Source organism: Ursus maritimus, unplaced genomic scaffold (assembly GCF_017311325.1).
Source record: "Ursus maritimus isolate PB19 unplaced genomic scaffold, ASM1731132v1 scaffold_31, whole genome shotgun sequence".
Lineage (NCBI taxonomy): Eukaryota > Metazoa > Chordata > Mammalia > Carnivora > Ursidae > Ursus > Ursus maritimus.
Window position 1 is genome coordinate 29097603 of NW_024425675.1, and position 21980 is coordinate 29119582.

Sequence of the window (21980 nt, forward strand, 5' to 3'; positions counted from 1 at the left end):
AAACAAAGCTCTTTTTCCGATGTTATATGAAAATATTGTATGTAGTTTTCAAGACAACTTTGTAAGGCTGATACTATTGCTTATCGTCTAGATTCTTCTCAACAGTAGACTGGAAGCAGCAAGCTAGAAATCCCTTTGAGATTAAAGTAATTGTGTTAGGAGAATCTTGCAATGAAAACCGAGGATGGTTTTTTGCTCATCAGAGGAGGGCCAAACAGAGAAAAAAATTCAAATCATGTTGCACAGATTTTAAAAAAAAAAAGGCCTGGCTTTTAAACAACGATCAATGGGATCATCAAAGAAGTTTAAAATCTGTTCAAGTCCCATTTAGAGAAAAGCATATCTAACATATTTTAGGAAATTATAGAGTGATGAATGGGGAAAATATTTGTTCAACATCATTATACATCAAGGAGAAACTCTTCATAAGAAGTAAATTGTGTCTGGGGCGCTGGGGGGGCTCAGTCGGTGAGGCGTCTGCCTTCAGCTCAGGTCATGATCCCGGGGTCCTGGGATCGAGTTCCGCGTTGGGCAGAGTCACTTGTGCTTGTGCTCTCTCGCTCTGTCTCTGTCAAATACATAAATAAAATATTTTTAAAAAAGAAGTAAGTTGTGTTTAAAAATTTCAAATTATGAAGTTAAAATTTTGAAAAGTCTGTGCCTCTTTCCCAAAACACTAGCACATCAAGGCTCAGTGTTGCCTGGTGTGTCTGTTGATACGTTTGGAGGGGGCTGACCCACCTACACAGCGCGAACATATGGAATAATTAGAAAGTAAAATAGCATATCGCGAACTAATGAATATTGAATACAAGCAATTTGAAAATAAGATACTAATTTACATTACTGAAAATATAAATAAAAAGAATATAGAGCGTTATTATGGACTGAAAGTCTGTGTCCCCCCAAAACTCCTATGTTGAAATCCTAAGCTCCAGGGTGACGGTGTTAGGAGGTGAGGGCCTTCAAAAGGTGACGAGGTCATGAGGGTGGAGCCCCACGAGGGATTAGTGTCCTTATAAGAATAGATCCCAGAGAGCTTGCTTCCTTCTCTGCTCTTGGCCATGTGAGAACACAAGAAGACAGGACACAGGTCCGCACCAGACACCAAATCTGCAGACATGTTGATCTTGGACTTCCCGCCTCCAGAGCTGTGAGAAATTAATTCCTATTGTTAAAGCCGCCCAGCCTGGGGTGTTCTGTTAATAGCAGCCCAAGACATGAACTGAGAGCTAAATATTGACTCAAAGCAACAGAAAGAAATCTACAGAGGATGGGAGTTAGCGTCTTAAGATCCCTGCCTTGGTTAGCGTGTTACTGCATTTCATTTTCCTAACCTAGATTTTAATTCAATTAACTAGAAAATACTAACCATATGATTTCAGCTTCGAGTGAGGAATGATCTATGAAGATGATTCAATATGCACCCTGTCCAATAAAAATACACATTTCGTTGGGTAACATCTTTAAAATTTCTGCTTTGCTGCAGACATGCTGATCAGTACCTTCCCGAGCACATCCGCACTAATATAAAACCATATCCATTCTATATGAATATGGAAACTAAGCAAGTGAAAATTAGGAATTTAAAAAAATCTTGTCGTTGTGTCATGTTGAAACAGAATATTTACATGTTGATGAAGCCAGGAACAAGAACAAAATTAGATCTCATTCCAATGTATTCACCCATAACCTAAATCTGATAGAAGTTAGGAAAAATTCTGTGCTGAAACCCCAGGTTTGTAAAGACTCCCATAAAATCAAAGGAGATGACTTACAGGTCCAGGATTACTGATGAGCCCTAGTCAGACTGTATCACTAGGGCTCAGGATGGGCCACTACGTGTGAATGGGAACCAGCAGGCATCCAGCACAGTTTCTACAGCTGCCGGCACCTTCCTCGCCACGCCAGCTGTCCTCTCACCAGAAACAATAACAGACATGCTTCCCATCAGACTTATTTTCTAGAAAAAGAAGGAAAAAGGAAGGGAAAGAGCTCTGGATTCTGTTTGAATAGAAACACACCTGTATCCTGTCCTAATGGTGTCGGAGGCCAACAAGGAACTGGCCAAACAAAGCTTTCTTCTGGGCACGCTGCACAAAGGCACGCATGACTTCCAAGATCGTCTTATAGGGCAGGTACTGGGATTGTCCTGTTTTTCAGATGAGCAAAATGAGAGCCAGAGAGTGTAAGTCATTTGTCCAAGGTTACACACCTGGTAAGTGAGAGAGGGGGTTTAAACCAGGTCCACAACTTCAAAGCCAGTGTTCTTAACTGTGAAGGTATATTGCTTCCCTAACGTGTTTGCAAATGTCTACGTTAGCCAGTCAAGTTAGCTCTGTTAACAGGTCAATAATTGATGAAAATTGGGTTCTCTAAGGACAAAAGAGATTTTATGGCAGAAGAGACTTTTCTATCCTTAGCATGTTTTTGTAGCAGTGCTAACAAAAGCTTGCTTAATTTAATACTTCTTGGGGATATATGCTACCGGGTGGAGTTCTCTCTTTCACCAAACACAGAGACTGTACATTTAAAACTTACATGAAAATCTGCAAGTATTCATCTGGCATGACGTTTCCTCTGCCCCCAGACAGAGCAGTACAATCCTGCCAGAACACGGGACGTGGAAGGGAAGTAAGACGGTGTCCCTGGGGCCAGAATGCTCTGCCGTCTAGCTCACAGCTGTTCCTTAGCAAAGCAGTTCTCAACCCTGAGGATGTACTCACTGACGAGAACAGTTGTGGCTCACACAGTTTCCAATTGTGCCCCAGATGAGTGAAATTGTCATCACATCGGAGCTACAAATTGAAATCTCATAAAACAATCAACATGGATGTTGTCTCAGCCACACGAGAGGGTCATGTCCATGCGCATGTATTTCAAAATCCGAACCATTTCCCCCCAACCTGAAAAGCAGAGTTTTAAGGTATCATTCAGTGCTTCCTTTTGAAGGTTATGAACATAAATGTGCATTTTATTGTTTTCTTACCAGTAAAGTCTTGAATTACCCCCTTACCGGAAAAGGATCCAGATGAAAAGGTCCTGGAAATGAAATTTTCACAGTACGCCAACACAATTTGTTTAACAATTAAATGAATAAAGAGGTTTATTTAGCTCTTGATGGGTCAATCCTTCAGGGAAGAATATATGCCTAAGTATTACCAAATTCTTCACCATCCTTGTCAATCTACCTTAAGTCAACCCCCATCTTCTGGGTCTAACTCCACTTCTGCTTTTGCATGAAGCTTTCGCTGCGGCACAGATCCATAATGATCTGTCTTTTCTCGGAGACCCGAATATGCTTCTTGGCCCTAAATAATGTTTTGGACACTATTTCTATGTTTTTTAATCAACTTCAAGCTTCATTTTAAAAATAGCATTGTACCTATTCCAGCAAGAATTGTGCGTAAAAAATGCGTATTCACTGATAAAATTTATGAACCTTTTTTTAGTTGAAAGTACTAATTGGTTGGATAGAATAATGAATATCTCTAATTCATATTCAGGGAAGAGTAGAGTTGTATTTCTCTATAGAGGGGAGACAAGATGTGAAATATGGTCTTAGTTGCACCTCTATATGAATACTAAGAAATTGCATGGTCTAATCCAGAAAATCCATTTTTTAAATTTATCCTAACACTGGTTTCCTCATTATATTCTTTTTCTGGACTCCACTGGAAGGGTAAGGAGAAAGGAGGGCATCTCCAAATACATATAAGTACGTCAATTATAGGATAAGAAGAAGTCTCATCTTCTTACAACAGTTTATAATTGTTCACTCTTTGACTCTGCCCCATCTCCCATAGCCCATGAAAATCCATATGGCAGCCAGAAGGGAATGAGGACTGTCTTCTGCGTAGCACGTATAATAGACTGGTCTCAATTTGGAGCATTGTCATATTCGCTATCCCCTAAGTGCTAATATTTGTTAAACTTCATTTGCTCTCTTTGGGTAAATATTTTGGAGAATATTAACTTATGTCTTATTCTCTTGACTAAAAAGTAAGGTATTTCATACTGCTTGCAAAGTCAGGTAATTGATTCCAAAGGGAATTTTGTGGTTAGAATTGCAATTTCCTCTAAAGGAAACACGCATGTTTGGAATCTTTAGTAGCTGTCTCTGTGTTATTAACAGCCCTACTTATACTTGACAGACAAGTAATAATGTGGCCATCTATCTCCACGACAGCAGAGCTGAATATATTTCTAACTTTATAAATGAACTTTAAAAGCCCTACAGACAAATTTCATTAAAGTAAAGAATGGAAATTTGGTAAATGGAGTCTTTGGATTTAATTGATGAATGCATCTTTACTTTTCTACAACTGCTAATAAGGATCTGGAAGGTTAGATAAATAAAATAAACATTTCCTGTGTATTAGATTTAGTGCTTCGGGAGGAAGGTGGTGTGGAATGCTTATGGGCTGGCTGCACTTAGCCATTCTTAAAGCAGGGCTAAAGGATTCCATAACATCTGGTAGGAAGAGTGCCATGGGAGTCCTGTTCTTCCACAAATGAAACCCAAGAAGGATTCTCCATGTTCCAGCCTAGATCCTTCTTGCTACATAAGGATATACAAGATGAAGAGAAGCATGTATTTTGGAAGCTCATGTCCACGAAATCACTTTCAATATGGTACCTCTGGTATTTTAGTGAGTTAGGATAAGTAAAGTGGTTGATTAGTGAAACAGTTATTTTTTGATATGGTGCAGAAGTTACCTTATATTTGTCTCTTAGAAGGAATTGTCTTTCTCCTGAGAAACACTGTTTGCTATACATTTACCATAAGTCAGGAGCTTCCAGATGTTCTTGAAGTTTGGCACATGGGGCACAAGTTTTGTTGTCAACTCGTCTCTGAGGTTGGCTTCAATCTTAAGAAAGCCTTAAAATTTGGTAAAAACAGGTGGTCCTACTAAAGATGTTGGTTAGCTTAGTGGAGTCTTAAAAACTTGTTCTGTGGCACGTGTTAGTTACCTGGTGAGATTGACCAAAGCTCCTGGTGTGTGGGTTGAGGAGGTAAGACATTGATAGAAATTAACTCATTTTAAAGAATTTTCTGGTGTTGAAACCAACTTAGAAAAGACTATGTTACATGACATAGTCAGTTCCACACACATAGACATCTTTAAATATCCAATGCATGGAAAACTTTAGGCACCCAACAGCCAGGCTCTCAACTGACTGAAAACTACTTTTCAAGTCATTATGGTTAATTTCAGACAAAGTTTTTTATTGATAGATATGCTGATATTGGGAAAATATTATGCATCAAAAGGGTGAACAATTACACTCAATTTCTATAAAATCATTCATTCATTTATTATTTATCACACACTGTGTGCTAAGCCCCTGGTACTCTGGGGCCTTGACATACAACAGTGGAAAAGACCCAGGTTGTGCCCCTGGAAAACAAACCACTGAAACATCAATTCAACAATTTTCTTTTCCTCTTCAACATCTATGTAGATCAATGGAAATAGAAATTTATTTTTTCTGAAATACAGCTACACATTATTCCCTTTAGTCCATAAGCATGACCATCCACCATGCACTAAGCACTGTGGCATAGCCATTGTGAATGCTCACGGAATAAAACCACCAAGAAATTGTAACCTGACTGGGAGAAAAGGTGAAGTACAGGGAAATTGAGGATGAGATAACTAATTGACTAGAAATAAATCAATTCTGTTATGAAGCAGTAAGCTGAGCAGGAAAGTCTTCTGTTTAAACAAGGCAAAAGATTAACCTGGGTCTCTGAGAGTCATTGTGGCCAGGTAAGAAATCCGAATTATAGTCAGGATGGAAATAGAAATCATGCCTAGCCAAAGGTTAATCAGAAGATATTTCTGAGCACCAAATGCATTTAGAAATGTACTAAGTGAAACGCCTTGGCATTATAGAGTGAGAAAAAGAGACCAGGTCTTGGCCGGCTAATACTTGCCCTGTGAGGTAAAGACTACAGGTGCTACTTTCCAGATTAAGAAAGGGATCCTCAGGTAGGGCGCCTGGGTGGCTCAGTCGTTGAGCCTCTGCCTTCGGCTCAGGCCCTGATACCAGGGTCCTGGGATCGAGCCCCACATCAGGCTCCTCCGCTGGGAGCCTGCTTCTTTCTCTCCCACTCCCCCTGCTTGTGTTCCTTCTCTCGCTGGCTGTCTCTGTCAAATAAATAAATAAAATCTAGAAAGAAAGAAAGAAAGAAAGAAAGAAAGAAAGAAAGAAAGAAAGAAAGAAAGAAAGAGATCCCCAGGGAGGATAAGTAGCTTCTTCCCAGCTCCTCAGAGAACTCAGGTGATCTGAGATTTGACCCAAGCCCCTGCGTCCGAGACATTCTGAAGCTCTGCTGTTTTCTCTTCTTGTCATGGTGACTTTATGTCAAAGCTGTGGAGAAATAAACTGTAAAATGAAGTCACCAGGTCACAAGGTAGAAGGACTGAGAAAATGTCAAGAACAGACTGCATGGTGCACTGGGTGTTATACGCAACTAATGAATCATGGAACTTGACATCAAAAACCAGGGATGTACTGTATGGTGACTAACATAATATACTTTAAAAAATATTATTATAATAAAACAAATTTAAAAAAAAGAAACAGACAGCAAAACAGGCCAGGGCAAGTCATTCCATATTATGGCAGGAAATCATATGTGAGCGTGGGAAACCCACTATTGTGTGGGCTAGCTGCACAGTACGAGGCTAGTCATGGTGACTCAGAGACTGAGAGGCAGACTGGCATGGGTCCCCAAGGCTAGGAATCTGTTAAAAAGACAGAGATCAGTGGAGACAACTATGGTCTGGAAAGGATTCTTGGCAATTACATTTTTTTTTTTTATTCTCAGCAATAAAGGGTATGAAGAATTCGGGTAGAAAATGAGCAGAGGGGTGAATTGAAAGCAAGGAGAGCAAATGATTCAAAGATGTGAATGAGCAATGGCATGGCCAGAAAACAGAAGACTCAGCAGAGTGTTCTCTCTGCTGGTTGAGGATCGCACATTTCCAAGGTCATGACTACCAATCGCTCACCGCAAGACAACGCTATAAAAAACGTGTATTAATTTGTTAATCAGTTAGGAAACTCTTGTTAACATTCTGCACCTTTGATTATTTCATTCCCTATAATGTCTTGGAATGATATTTTAAAATTACTTCAAATAGAAGCCCCATACTATTTATATAAAATCCATTTTCAAAATTCTCTTCAGAGTAATTACAGGAAATTATCAGCCTTTGTATCTTGCTGGCTGACACATCGTATAAATCATCCAATGTGTCACTTCTGATAAAGCCCATGTAATCATATTACATGATGGGAACTGACGGTCATAAATAGACATGATAACCTAATTTGGAAAACTCAGACAAATGCAGTTTCTTCTAAACTTTGGTTCAAAAACACTGGTGAAACTCTACTGAGGACTGGCATATTGGTGTGACTTTGAAGAATATTTGTAACATTTTCTTCCTTCAAACCTGCAAGCTATTTCAGTTTCATACCGTAGACACAAGCTCATAAAAGTGTGTAATATCAAATATTTATAGCAAACATTAAAAAGAAAGAATGATGTGATTATTTGACTCAATCAATTTTTACTTCGTTCACTCAGTAATTAGAGTCCTTTTGAGGTGCAGGGCATAAACAGGGGTCTTTTCCCTTGGCAGAGAATAAGAATTTTGCCGATGACTCCATATTGAAAAAACCAGTCATTCAACAGAAAGAAGGAAGTATACTCAAAATTGTGTCTACCCTGTGTGGTTGCCAAACTTAGAATTTCACAAGCAAGATGAACACCAAAAAGGCAAGACACTGTATCTCTCCAAACACATAGAATATTGACGGGAGAACCTGATGCGCTGATAGAGGGATGAGACTGAGAGTTCTCAGTTCTTAATGCAAGAGTCTGGCACCTGAGGGGCACATGCTAGAAGCTATAAACAAGATAAAGATAGCAAGCTTTGCGCAAGGCCTGGGCCAGCCCGGCTCTGACTGTTGTCCTGAGTTGGCAGGTCACGCCTGGTTGCTAGTTGTCATCCCAGAGCCCTAGAGCCACAACAGGTGCTGATGGATGTGGATCCCTGCCTCTTCTCCCCCGCTTGCTATATTCAGTTGACTCAGTGGAATAGCACGGATCATGCCCATCACATTTCCACTCTCGCTTGCTTGCAATCCCATATGTTTTATCTTCGTGTATGGAAGTGGTGGAGTTTCAACCACAGGGCAAGGATACGCATATTCTATAGGCTAATTTGTCTGGATACATACGTGAGAATGCATAGGATATGAAAATACCATATTATGTGGTGGCAGGAAAAATGTTACAATCCATGTTTCTAGAAGTATGACACCTTTTTTGTGAATCTGAGCACAATTGCTCCTTTCTAATTTCCCTTTCTACACAAGTTAAAAAAACAAAAAGTCAACTCAAAACTTCTGAATGTCAAAAGAGAGATACGTGTGCTACTCACAAAACTTCCCATATTCCTCCAGGTTAGTGTAGTGTGGGGTTTTTTTTGTTGTTTGTTTGTTTGTTTTTGTTTTTTGTCAAAAGAGCAGGGGAACGCCTGGGTGGCTCAGTTGGTTAAGCACCTGCCTTCAGCTCAGGTCATGTGGGATTGAGTCCCGCACAGGGCTCCCTGCTCAGCAGGAAGACTGCTTCTCCCTCTGCCTGCCATTCCCTTTGCTTGTACTCTCTCTCTTTCTCTGGCAAATAAACAAAATCTTAAAAGAAAAAAAAGAAAAAAGAGGGGGATGATGAGTGATGGTACTGATGTGAGGTTCTCTTCTGCTAGTTTATTTAATCCTAATCATCCCTTCCCCTCAACATACACCAGAGTGAGATAAGTTATCTCCAAAAGTTATCTCAAATTAATTTCTTACAAGTCAAAAGCAGGAAGATTTAGCTTTGAAACATCTAATAAAATTTATCAATGAAAAAAATCACAAAACTGGCAACCTGATGAGTCATATTCATGTACCTGATGAAACATTCAACTAATAAAAAGAGGACTGGCCACCGTGGGGACTAGACAAGGAAGAATCAGGGAGCAAACCCATGTTGCATTTGGACAACTGTGCCCTAGAGCAATATGATAGATCTAGCAGATTTAAATCTTTCTGAAATGGAAAAGGATATTCTACTGTGAAGCAACAATAGTTCAGGTCTATTTATGACCTAGAGAAAGTATCTCTCAAAAGCACCCATTTCCTATCATCATGTAATGTTACTTTGGAGTTACAGTAAACGCAATAAGATAAGAAAATTAAATATGAATATAATAAAGGACAGGTAATAAATGTATTTTGATGTCTATCTTTCAAACATCTCCCTTTATAAGATGTTTAACTCACTGACATTTTGACAGCCTGATCCTGACCTGTAAATTACTGAACATGTGCATTGGGCATTTCTCTCAAGAGTGACTCACCCACAGCTGGGCTAGCAGCACCTAATTTATGTGGCTTGGTTCAAAAAATAATTAGGCCAATCACATTCTCTTCCCAGGAAAATCGAGATGGTTTCGTTCACTAAAAGAATGAAGAGAGAAGGAAGCAAGAGACACTAGAAGGGAAAGAGTCCTGAATAGAGAAAGGAGGAGAAAAAGTGGGAATGTCTCTCAGAGAAAGTAGCCCTGGTTCTTGGTGACTTTCACTTTCCATGGGAAATAAACATCTCTGCTTTGCTTTTTGTTCTTAGGTTCCTATGAGTCCTTTCTGTAGTCTTTAATGGGAGATAGTCTGTTTCTTGAAGCTGAAAGGGCTCTGAACATCCAGGGTAAATAAAAATACTTAAAGTTATAACAATTACTGAGTGTACATGATGTGACCAATGTAATGCTTACAATTCTTCCTTTGCTCTCTCAGTAATTCAGGATGTAGATATTATTTACACCAGTTAGCAAGGAATAAGTTCTGCTTTAAAACAATACTTTGCTAGTGGTCACATAATATCAGATAATGGAGAGAGGATTCAAACCCAAGCATTCTGACTCTGGAGTCCATGTTTATAGCCCTAACTGCAGGGCTTCCCCTTCACTGTTGATGACGTGACAATCCATATATAGAACTGAAGAGCGTAAAAAAGAGAACTATTAGGACTACTGTAGTTCTTTGATTCTAAAATGTAATCAATCTAATATTTAAAATCACTTTAGTAATAGCAATTTACAGAAGACATAAAACACTGAACTAACTTTATACCTTTTTTTTTCTAGGAGGCAAAAACAGAACTTTTATAAAGACAATTATATACTGTCTTCCTCTGAAAGGTATAATCAATATTTGAGTTTAAGTGATCTCCATTTCCCAGACTAGAGATTTTTCTGAATGTTGTTTGACCAGTTATGCGTGGGGACTCATCGGATTTGATAACCTGCACTCATGAATTTTAGGATTGACAGTATAATTTCAAGGATTTTAGAGAAGATTAGAGTTTGGTCAAAATTATAGTTTTATTTATTTTCTTAATTGACTTACATAAGGATAAAAGTCAATAGACCTTTTCTTGAAAGACATGGACATTTTGAACAGATATTTAATACCTAGTGATAACCTCTCGTGATGCATAAATCTGTTACAACAACCTCTCTGAATTTAAAAATTGTATGACCTACTGGAGATATGTAAAAATTAGTAGTATATTAAGCTGGTATGTAGAAACATTGCCTATACATACAATAAATTTTTGTTTCAATATTCTATCGTGTGTAATCATTTTTCAGACAACTGACCATTTCTGGCCCAAATTTAATTTGAATTTCAACTGCATCCAGTGTTACCAATGCAAGGAGCTCATGCGATGGCCAACTGAACTGGTATTTCCTACGCCCAGATGGAAATGATCTACCAACAAGGACAGCCCTGTCAGGACTCAGCACCTCCAGGGACGGCTGTGGAGACATTGAGTAAGCTTCGATTTCTTGATGTCAAAGACATTAAAATGTGACGAAACCATGCATTTAAAAATGATAGAAATGGAGGATGAGAATTCAGTAAGATGGCTGGTTACAAAACAATATAGAAAAATCAATCATTTTCCTATGTGTCGGCAATAAAAAAAAAATCATGATACCTATTTTTCCTTTGTGGGCAGTTGGGAAATATATTGGAAAAGATCATGCTGTTATAATCTTTAGGCTATTATAACAACAGCCTCCCAGTCACAAAAATACCTTGCAATAAATGAACTTTGTGGAGTGAGAAGAGGAGTGTGCTCTGGAGTCCTCGCTTTCTGTCAGAAATCATGCTCAGGGCTCCTCATCCATCTTCTCATTCAATCCTCACAAGAATCCACTCGGGAGTTGCATCTCCAATGAGAACAAGGTGAATCTGAGACTCAGAAACAGGAAACTGTGAAAGGGTCCAGCAGGAGGTAGACTGAGCCATGGTATCAGCTGCTACATTGCATCTCGAACTTCAAATCTGTGTCTCTCTCTAAGCCCCAAGTTCCAACAAATTCTCCATAATGACATCGTTTTGGCCAAAGTATTTTATCTCAGAGAAAGTGGCCAGAAGAGGTTTTTTCAGAAGTTAAGAAAGGACTACTTTACTTACTGTTTTTTGGTTTTTGTTTTTTTATATGATGAAACATTAGCCATATTTGGGGGAACAGAGTATATGAACTTTTATTCTAACATTTTTCAAATACTTCTCTGAAAACATTCGAACCAATAGAACTTTCTGAGACCGGAAACCAGGATCAAAAGTCCCTGAGAAACGTTTACATTTTTTCTATCTTCAAACTAATGAGTTTCCAATGACAGCTTCAAGAACGATCTAAATTGGTTCGTCCACCTCCAATCACTGTGGCTGGGTGTAACCAAGGCCCCAAAACACCGAGTGGCAGGAATCCAGCCTTTAAGTCAAGACAAGGCACACACATCGAAACACCGAAAACTGATACGATGATGACAGAAAGTCCTCTCAGGCTAGACCGCGGAAGTTCTAGGGACCAACTTCACTTTTTTTTTTTTTCCTGTTTAAATGAGATCCCATGAGAGTCTCGATTCGGGCACTACTGATAATCTACATTTTATTCTTCAATTGTTGTCCGTTCTCAAAATGCGGATTATTGCATTACATATTTACTGAGTTGGATTGGAAGGCAAACCATGTCAGACAAAAGTGCTATTGAGCTAGTAATCTAACAAGCAGACGGCATGTTAGCCGGAGGGGTTTGCAGCAGGGGTTTGCAGACGTTTCTACCGCGTACCTACCCACTGCTGAGTCATTGCAGATCTTATCCAAGTTCCGTTGTTGGCGCAATGCCTGTCTGGAACCCTGATTAGTTGCCACATTTGGCAATTACTAGGTGATCATAAATCTGTACCCTCCTGTCGACTCTAGAACCACCATGACCAGAGCACCCACATTACCCTTACGAATTAGTTAAAATGGAGAGTCCTCACTTTTCAGCACACACAAATCCTAACCCTGTACCGTGAAAGGATTTGGGGAGCTCCAGCCCTCTAATGGCATCTCCTCCTCCTGAGCTTTCCCCTCAGGACTCCGCTGGGACCTGCCTCTTGTCAGGAAGGCAACGAAAGTTCTAGGCTCACCTGTGGCCCACTGAGTGAGAGGTAAGCTAGGAGAAGAGCATCAGCAGACCTGCTGTGAGCTGCTCTGCCCCGGAGGCGGCAAGGCCGGGGCTCCAGTCTGCAGGGGAAGGGGCTCATGGCCTAAAAACGCCATCCCAAAGCCACTGTCGAAACCCTCTGAGAGAAATGGCCGCGGCTGCTTCTCTTCTGCTGAACCACATTCCGATGATCATTCGAGGCCACTCAACAATTTATCACTCACACATGGGACCGCACATGCCTCTCAGAATAAAAACTGGAGTCACTATTCATTCAGCAAACAAATGTGCAGCACCTATTGTATACCATGAACCAGACAAAGATCCCGGCCGTCGTTGAACTTCCTTCCTGGTGAGAGAGACAGACCACGATGGGAAAATACAATATAAACGTGTGAATTACATGGTGTGTTACATGGTGGTAAGCAGTAAGGTGAAAGGAAAACCTTGGAGCAGATAAAGGTTTAGAAATATCAGAGCTTGGTGAGGTAGGGAGTTTTGGGCAGATGTCATGTTTGTAGGACAATATATCAAATTAAAAAAAAAAAAATCACCTGCGGGCCAACCATGAAGGTTTTCAGCTCTGTGCAGTGTTAATTAAAATCTGGCTCTCTCCACCCCATCCCTGAGGCCACCCTCTGCCTCCCACCCCCTGCCTCCCACCCCGACGGAAGTCGTGACGCCATTACTGCTGCATACATAGCAAATTCCATTCCGACCCATTGGGCATCTGGTCCACCATAATAACGTTTTTTCCAGGTGACTTTAGGCTTATGTCGCTTGAAGTGAGTAAGGATTCAGACAGTCCCCGACGGGAACCACCACAGAGATAATATCTGCCCTTTGGGGAAAAATGAGGTGACAGTAGCAGGGATTACACATGAAAGTCCAACACACGGAGGGTTTTTCTGTGCCCAATAGGCTGAATTTTCAAATTAAGCCTCCCAGTAAAGGGATGCTCTTTGTATTTTAGAAAAAATGAAATCACACACATCTGTTTTTCTCACAGTGAAGAATCCTACACAAATTCTTAATATATGTATTTAAATGTAGAACAACTAAGATTGCATGAAAAAAGAGGAATTTCAGTTAATTCGTGTGGAATGGGTAGCAAGAGAATAATTATACATGTCTTAGCCCATTTGGTCTGCTGTAAAAAAACAAAACAAAACACAAAAACACAAAAACACATACACTGGGTGGCTTATCAACAATGGGTATTATTTCTCACGGCTTTGGAGGCTGGAAGTCCAAGATCAAGGTGCTGGCAGATCCAGTGTCTGGTGAGAACCACTTCTTGGTTCATAGACTCCTTTGTCCTCCCATGGAGGAAGAAGCAAGGGGACTCTCTGGGGTCTTTGTAAGGGCACAAATCCCATTGTGAGGGCTCTGCCTTGTGACCTCCTCACCTCCCACAGACCTCCCCACACACACACCATCACCTTAGGGGGTAGATTTCAACATACGCATTCGGGGGCACACAAGTATTCAGTCCACAGTAACAGGACATACTTTTTTGCATCTGGGATAAATATCAGCCTTTGGAATGAAAGAACCTTTAACAGAGATGGGTGTGAGGTGTTCCAGAACAGGGATTGAGAGTTTAGGCAGTGACAGGGAAAGGACACCCCCATGGGAAAGGGAGGGGGCAGAAGTCCTCCTGTCAGAAACCAAGAACTACTCCCCTATTTGACAGATGACAAAACAGAATCTCTCAGTTGTTGCCCAAGGCTGGCTGGCGCACAGTTGCAGATTAAGCAAGTGTGGGAGCCTCCAAGGGTCAAGCAGGTCCTGAGCTTCGGGGAGACGATGGCTGGGTTGGCTCGACACACGTCCATCTAGTCAGCTGGTGAAGGGCCATGAGTCCACCTAGATAGATAGTCTACTCCTAGGACACAGCTGGCAGCAAAGTTCTCTGCTCACAGTGGTTCTTCTTGCTCTCAGTTCCCATGATGGGGATGCGAGGTGGGTCTGTCACACGCTGAGGTCTGAATCACTACGAAGGAGCCTGAGTTTAGGAGTGTCCCAGTCTTCCACAGAATGCCCTGTTTTCCCCTCTGTAGAGAGACATTCTCTTTAAGAGCTGGGGTTGGAAGCATCTCTTGTCTGGGAAGGAGAAGAGGAAGTCGATCTTTGCTATCTGAAATACAAATAAATATAAGCCAATTGCTATGGGTGCCTGCATATGAAGACGTGTTCGAGATTACTCCCAACAAACCCACCCTGATTCCTACCCCTGCTAGACTTCTGGGAAATTCTCCCACTCCAGCAGCCATTCCGATCAATCTGACCAATAAGAGCAGGGTCAAATCCACTTGCTTTGTCTAATGCAGCTTTCAACTAAGGCACAATCGACAGGATTGCAAAAAGTTGTAGAAATTCAGGATAATAGATATACTTTCATGGATATAAAGAGAGCCCAACAATGTTTGTTGAACTGAACTGATATTTTACTTTGTGAGAGAGAGGTATGCCTATTTTTAAATTGACTTTACTTATTTAAACATGAAGTTTTTTATGAAACTGGATTTTGCTCAGATTTTATAACGTTGTATGGATTATCTTAACCTACTTATAGAGACATTACTTATATTAACCTTTCTCAGGCTGCCTTGTTGAAGGCAAGATCTACAAATCAGTCTACATATTCATTCCGCAAATATTTATTAAGAGTTTACAATGTGCTAAGTACATTGTTTAACATGTGAATTCCTCCAAACCTTCACTAACTATGTTTATGCACAGACATAAAGGCAATGGGGGAAGTAAAACAGATTATAATTATAATACGAGACAATAGTGCCCCTTTCCTGGTCTCCAGCACACCTGCCCCATTTCTTACCTGAAAGACGTTATTGTTGCCCACATCATTAGGCTTCGCTACTTTTATTTACTGCAAATTGTCATCGACTCAGCTTAGAAATCTTTTGAAAGTCTCTTCATCACTTTGAGAATAAAGTTAAAACTTTTTCACAGGACATAATAAGCCAAACCATTCAGCTCTGCCCATCACCAACGTACCCAGCTTCGGCTCTCTCTCTATGCACTTCTCCTTTCTGGAAATGTAACGTGATATCTCAGGCCTCTCGGCTTTGCTAATACTTCCCCTCTGCCCACAATGTCCCTGCTTCCCCCCTACGGGCTGAGGCGAGGGGAGGTCTTTCTCTCACCCTTCTAGACAGTTTAAACTGTTGTAACTGTCCTTCACTCTTCCCAAGACCCTCTTGAAATTATGTTCTTTTGAGCTCATCGTACCTTAAACATGTTTATAGATTGCACTTCTGCATATCATGACTATTTTTTAGAAGTTTGTTTTCCTTCCTAAAATGGGAACTGATTGAAAGCAGGAACTGTGTTTTATCTGTATTTGTATCTCAGCACCTAACACAGTACCTGGTACATAATAGATAATCCATAAATATCTATTTCAAGAATGAGTAAACACGTGATAGAGTAAGAGACTGCCTTGCCTCTCTAGTAACAGACAGATTCCCAGGCTTTTCCCCAAAACCAGTCTTCCACTCTTCCAGAGTAATGGGATTTTCATGAGACAAGGGGCCCCCCATAGAGAGACTGAATGAGTGGACCTCCCTTGAACTGCGTGCATGGAGAGATCTGGGTGAGGGGAATGTGAGCAGAAGAGACAGTGAAATGTGGAAGTCATCTGTGACTTAGAGGCAAACCAAGTGCCTGAAATTCTGTCTCCTTCTCTTGGTGCACCCTGGAAGCCCCACGTGCCAATGATTCAGATTTGGCAGGATGCACCCAAGTGGCCAGAGCAAAAGAGCAGACATCCCTTCATGGGTTAATGGAGCCAAATCCTATGGGGTACAAAATGGAGAAAGAAATTTCATTCATAAGACGCCATATCTGAGGTTTCTCTGTCATTGTGGGAAGTCTCTTTCTCACTGGATACAGAAGCGGTGTCCACGATAGTCTGGACAAGTCTTTATCCAACTTCTGTTGGATGCTTCCAGTGATGTTCCCTACCTCACAAAGTCGCCTCTTCCATTGCTGGGAATTCCAAATCTCGAAAAGTGTTTCTTTGTAGTTAAATTGCTGCTAATTGGTTCAGCTCTACTGTCTAGAGCAATGAGATGTGCATCCTTCCGTTACGGGAAGCAGGCCGTTACCTTCTCAACAGCCTACACTTTCCTAGACTGTAGAGTTACGGTACTCTGGGCCATTTCTCCTATGACGGGTCTCCCAGATCATCTTTACATTGTTCTCCAGGCTTTTCCAAGATTTGCAGTTTGTTAGTATCTATCATTAAAGGCTACAGTCTGGAACGGATATAAATATGGCCCGAGCCGGGCACAGGAGCTGATGGTACTATGCACTCTTACATGACAGTCTGCAGTTTTTCGTTCCTTCAGGAAGAACTTAAGAGTGCCTGTGACATGCTTGACATTCCTTCTCGTACTGGAGACGAATAAGACAATCCCTGCTTTATAAAAGCTCACAGGCCACACAGAGAGCAATTTTCCTTCAAAACCATTAGATGTGATCATTCTGTCTCGGATCCAGCAGAACACTGCTCAAGTGGGAAGCTTTGGCTGTCCGTGGCTATGAACAAAGTTCAGCTTTTAAATTTCTCCCAAACACATTCTTGCACTGCAGTAAGATTGATTTCTATTTCAAAAACCAAAATTTGGCAGGCTAGTTGTATTTTTTTTTTTAAGATTTTATTTATTTATTTGGAAGAGAGAGAGAGCGCACGTGCGTGTGCGCAAGCTAGTAGGGCGGGGAGGGGGGAGCAAGAGGAGCAGGGGGAGAGGGACAAGCAGATGCCCTGCTGAGCATGGAGCCTGATGCAGGGATCAATCCCATGACCCTGAAATCATGACCTGAGCCAAAATCAAGAGTTGGATGCTTAACCGACTGACCCACCCAGGCCCCCCTTGATAAGTATCGTTCAAAATGTTGCCTGTTTTTCTAGTCAGCGTAAATTTGGGGTATGAGAGAATATATTTGAAGGCTATACTGTTCTGCTTTCTAATCGTACCATGTGTGGTCATGTGCTGGGTGATACACCAATTCCGTTTGTGAGAAACTTCGTCACCACGTACTGGGGGCTGCCTTAGGAGCCCTTCCCATGGATCTCCTGGGACAAGTGCTGTTGTTGAAACTGTTTGGCATCGGTCATCACCAGTGAGGTGATCTGTGGAGTGAACAGTCACACGATTCACGGAGAGCATGCAGTCCCCACTTAGCATCAGGTTACGTTCTAATGGTTTGTCTGGAATCTCTTCCTTTTTATTTTGGTATAGAGAAAAACTGTCAAACTGAAGGTTTGTTTAAGCCACCGTCATCTGGACTACAGCACAAAATTTTAATGACAGATATAACATGTGCTTCCTGTGGGAACAACGCCTGGAACACAGTGACAAACAGGGACACCAGGTGAGCCCTGGTGGCAGGGGGTGGAGGGAACTTCTGGGAGCCCAGTGACCCATAGGAACTTCACTTCCTAGGTCTGCATAAGAAGAGGTCCCTATGGGCCTTATGCTTTTTAAAAAGAAATTTTATTTATTTACTTATTTGTTTATTTGAGAAAGAGAGAGAGTGCACAAGTGTGGGGGGAGGGGCAGAGGGCGAGGGAGACAGAGAGTCTGAAGCAGACTCCATGTTGAGCTTGGAGCCTGATGCAGGGTTCCATCTCACGACGCTGAGATCACGACCTGAGCTGAAAACAAGAGTTGGAGGCTAAAGCGACTGAGCCCCCCAGGTACCCCCTGAGCCCTGTGCTTTTTTGAATCCTAGACTATGGTTAACCCCGCAGAGATGCAAAACGCCTGCAAGTCCAGCCTCTCCTGCTGTCCATGCCCAAGAATAATGGCATGTTGTCAGCTCAAGAGTTCATGAGGGAACTGGGCAGGGGATGAGATGATGCTGGCACAGGGTCTTCTTGCCTCTGACTTTAAATGCTCGAACATGGAGCGAATTGCCATAGCTTTCACTCTCCAAGAGAAATGCTCGCAATTCCAGTTACAGGGAGGAGGGCAAGCAAATTAGCATGAGGAGACTGAAGGCTTTTTGAGAGGAAAACCTCAGAGCCCAAACCCTTCCCTCATGACTCAGAGTTCTGGAAGACTACAGAGTAGGCAAAACGGACCCACACAAGGACCAGGGTCAAGAAAAGCTGGGTGCCTGGGTGGCTCAGTTGTTAAGCATCTGCCTTCAGCTCAGGGCATGATCCCAGGGTCCTGGGATCGAGCCCCACATCGGGCTCCCTGCTCCGCTGGGAGCCTGCTTCCTCCTCTCTCACTCCCCCTGCTTGTGTTCCCTCTCTCGCTGCTGTCTCTCTCTCTGTCAAATAAATAAATAAAGTCTTTAAAAAAAAAAAAAAGAAAAGCTTCTCAGAGAGAACCCCCATGGAGAAGAAAGACACAGGGCCAGTGGGGAGAACCTACTCGGAGTCTGGGGTGCAAGGAGGACACCTCTGGGACCTTTTTTGAGCACGTTGGGCCTCTCCCATCACAGCTACTCCTCCAGCCCAGCCCGGGCAAGGGGCTGCAGGACACTGAAATGGCCTTCAGGAGCCTAAGCTCACCGCCCACAGAAGGTAGCCTTGGTGAGACAGAGCAGTGACCTTGTCCAGGGCTCACCTCTCCCTGGCGTCAGCGCTGAGACCAGGGAGGACACATGTTCTCAGCACCGTCAGGTACTCCGGTGCCTCGCAGCTGATGGCCGGCCAGCTGTCACCATCTCTCTGCACCACCACATGCTCCTAAGAAACATCCATTTCTAGCGGGGCTGGGAATGCGCTCCAGCCTCACGGTCACATCTGAGTCCCCACTCCCTTTGAACAGGCCTTGAAAGCAGGCTGGGGTCCTGGTGGGATGGTGGGTCCTGGACAGGAAAGAGCATCCTCCGGATAATGAGATGAAGGGATGAGGGGCGCGTCCCCGTTGCTGCTCCCGGGCTACCCAATGGAACGTGCTGGGTGCACATCTCAAGCTTATCTGCAGTCAGTACCAGTGCAAGTTACTGAGCCCCTTTTCATCTTTGTAGAGCATGTTGAACAAATCAAGCGGCAAGGAGAGGGGGTCCGAAAGTAAAACAAAGCAAAACAAAACCCCACAGTGTGGCCCGATAAAGGAATTGACTGTTCCTCCCACTGAATTGTCTGCTATTTTCGGCACCACACAATAGAGGCTAAGAGACAGAGCCAACACAGGTATCCAGATATGCTTTGCTTGGCTTAAGTGAAATATTGTTTGTATGTAAATTGAGTTTTTAAAGATTAAGATCATTACTGTTTGGTTAGAGTCATTTATCTGTGTTTCTGACTAAGCCTCAATTAACAGCATTTATTAACATTTTTTTTTTTTTTTTTGCACCCCGGATCGTTCAAGGACAAAGGACTTGTGGACCTCCTCGGTGTACTGAGGGAGCCCTTATCTTACTCACCTGGGAAATGAGAGACTGCACTTCAATATGAAAAATGACCTCCATTGTTGTGTTTCTGAAGATGTTCATATCATGTGTTCTTTTAAAAATTACTTCAATTATTGGTAAATTAATATATAGAAACCTGGGGAAATGTTGGAGAATAGTTCCCAACTGATGCCGCAATTTCTGAGCATTATTCCATTTTCCTTCTTCCTCATATGCTCATCTTTTACAAAGTTGAACACACAATATAAATACAGATTTGTGTTGTGATTTTTCGCTCGGCGTGGTTTCTGTTCCATCGCGCCTCTTGTTTACAAGCTGTGGAGACAAACTCTGACCTGTTCAGAAGAAGGAAATAAGATTACAAGATCAGGACCCTGGGCTCATGAGCTGAGAGGCCGTCCAAGCCCAGGGCACCCGCTCCACCGAGCTGTCTGGGGCTCCGCATCTCTTCTCTCAGCTTCTCCTGCTCCTTCCTCCCCCTCAGCATTCCTACTCACCATCTCTACCACTAGTGATTTCAAATGTAGATACCAGCCCCACAAAAGCTTACTTAGCTTTATTAACCTATCCTTTTTCCTCATTGGCTATTTAAAATGTTTCAGATTTTCTCAAAGCAATATTTGCTTTATTCTCTCTGTCTCCCATGTGTAGGTATGATATATATATATATATATATATATATATATATATATATTACATATATATGAGAGATATGTACATATAAATATCTAGATCTCTCTCTATATGATCTCTTGATATCTTTAGATATAGACCCATATATAACAGATATGTAATAGATATATAACAGATATGTGGATATACAAATACGTAGCTCGATGTGTCTCCGTAGATAAGGGCATATAGGGATCTCTCTACGTATAGACAGATACATCCAGCTACATATCTGTGTATGTATGTATGTGTCACATATCTTTACATATTTACTACACACATAGATCTATACGTAACTAACATGAATGGACACAATTCTGTCTACATCATCGAATGCAGTCAGAGGAAGCCGAGGGACTCAGAGTCCTCTAGGGAATATCTCAAAGCCAATTATTTCGCTATATCAAGTTCATGCACTATAGTGCATACATTTCAGAACCACAAGTGAGACTTCACAGGTGCCATCAACTCAAATGAAGACTGGGTTTCAGCCAGACCTGCGGCAGAAGGGCAAGCACGATAGCCCTCCAGCCTCGGATTCATGGAGAAGGAGCCCCGGAAGGACAGGGGGAGGGGTTCCAGGTTGACATGGGGTAGGAGTCAGATCATGGCTACATGCCCTCCTGTATAAGGATGGGAAATGATTTAATGCCTCTGAAATTTGGTTTCAGTGTTTATAAAGTTAAAGAAGGAGTATATAGCATCAAACACATGGAGTTAATACAATTCGCTTCAGCTTATTTCCTAGAAACGGTGAGATCGCTTCAACAATGTGTTCTAATTCATACCAAATGTTTAAAATTAACCAAACAGATTCTTAAAATATCATCTTTCTAGTCTTCATTTTTGTAGGTTTTATTTTTAAAGCAAGAATACATGGACAGTATTTAGCACAGTATCGGGCATATAGAAAATGCGTAATAATTTCCACAGCTTTAACAATATAACACAACATAAGCAAGCATCAGATAGTGGTAAGAGCTTCCAGTACTAAAACATATCGTGTGAGTGAAAGCATCATCTAGCACGTTCTTTCTTAGGTCGTTAATCATCATGCATATTTATAACATTTAAGCGGAGTGTTGCATCCTTTACATTACACATTTATATACACCAGTGAATTTACTAAAAGAATAAGACTAATAAATAAACCTCGGAGTGCTGGATTGCCTCTGTAGGACTCCTACACCCTTCTAGAACTTCTTTCATATTCGAGAATTTGAGTCAGCCTATAGTTCGGGTCTGCAGCACAGGAATGTATAAAGATTTCTTTTGCTCTAAGAGGTGGAAGAAACTCGTTTACTTCTCAAGACACATACAAAACCTGTATTCCCTTCAA

The 21980-nt window shown here is 41.7% G+C and overlaps 1 long non-coding RNA gene across 1 annotated transcript; it reads right to left on the reverse strand.

Annotated features, from left to right (window-relative positions):
- Positions 1–13768: 13768 nt before the first annotated feature.
- On the reverse strand, positions 13769–15628 carry LOC103676228. Its single transcript, XR_572034.2, has 2 exons — positions 15411–15628; positions 13769–14708 (listed from the first exon to the last, which is right to left on the reverse strand). It is a non-coding gene; the product is annotated as an uncharacterized LOC103676228 (long non-coding RNA).
- Between the last annotated feature and the right edge of the window lie 6352 nt (positions 15629–21980).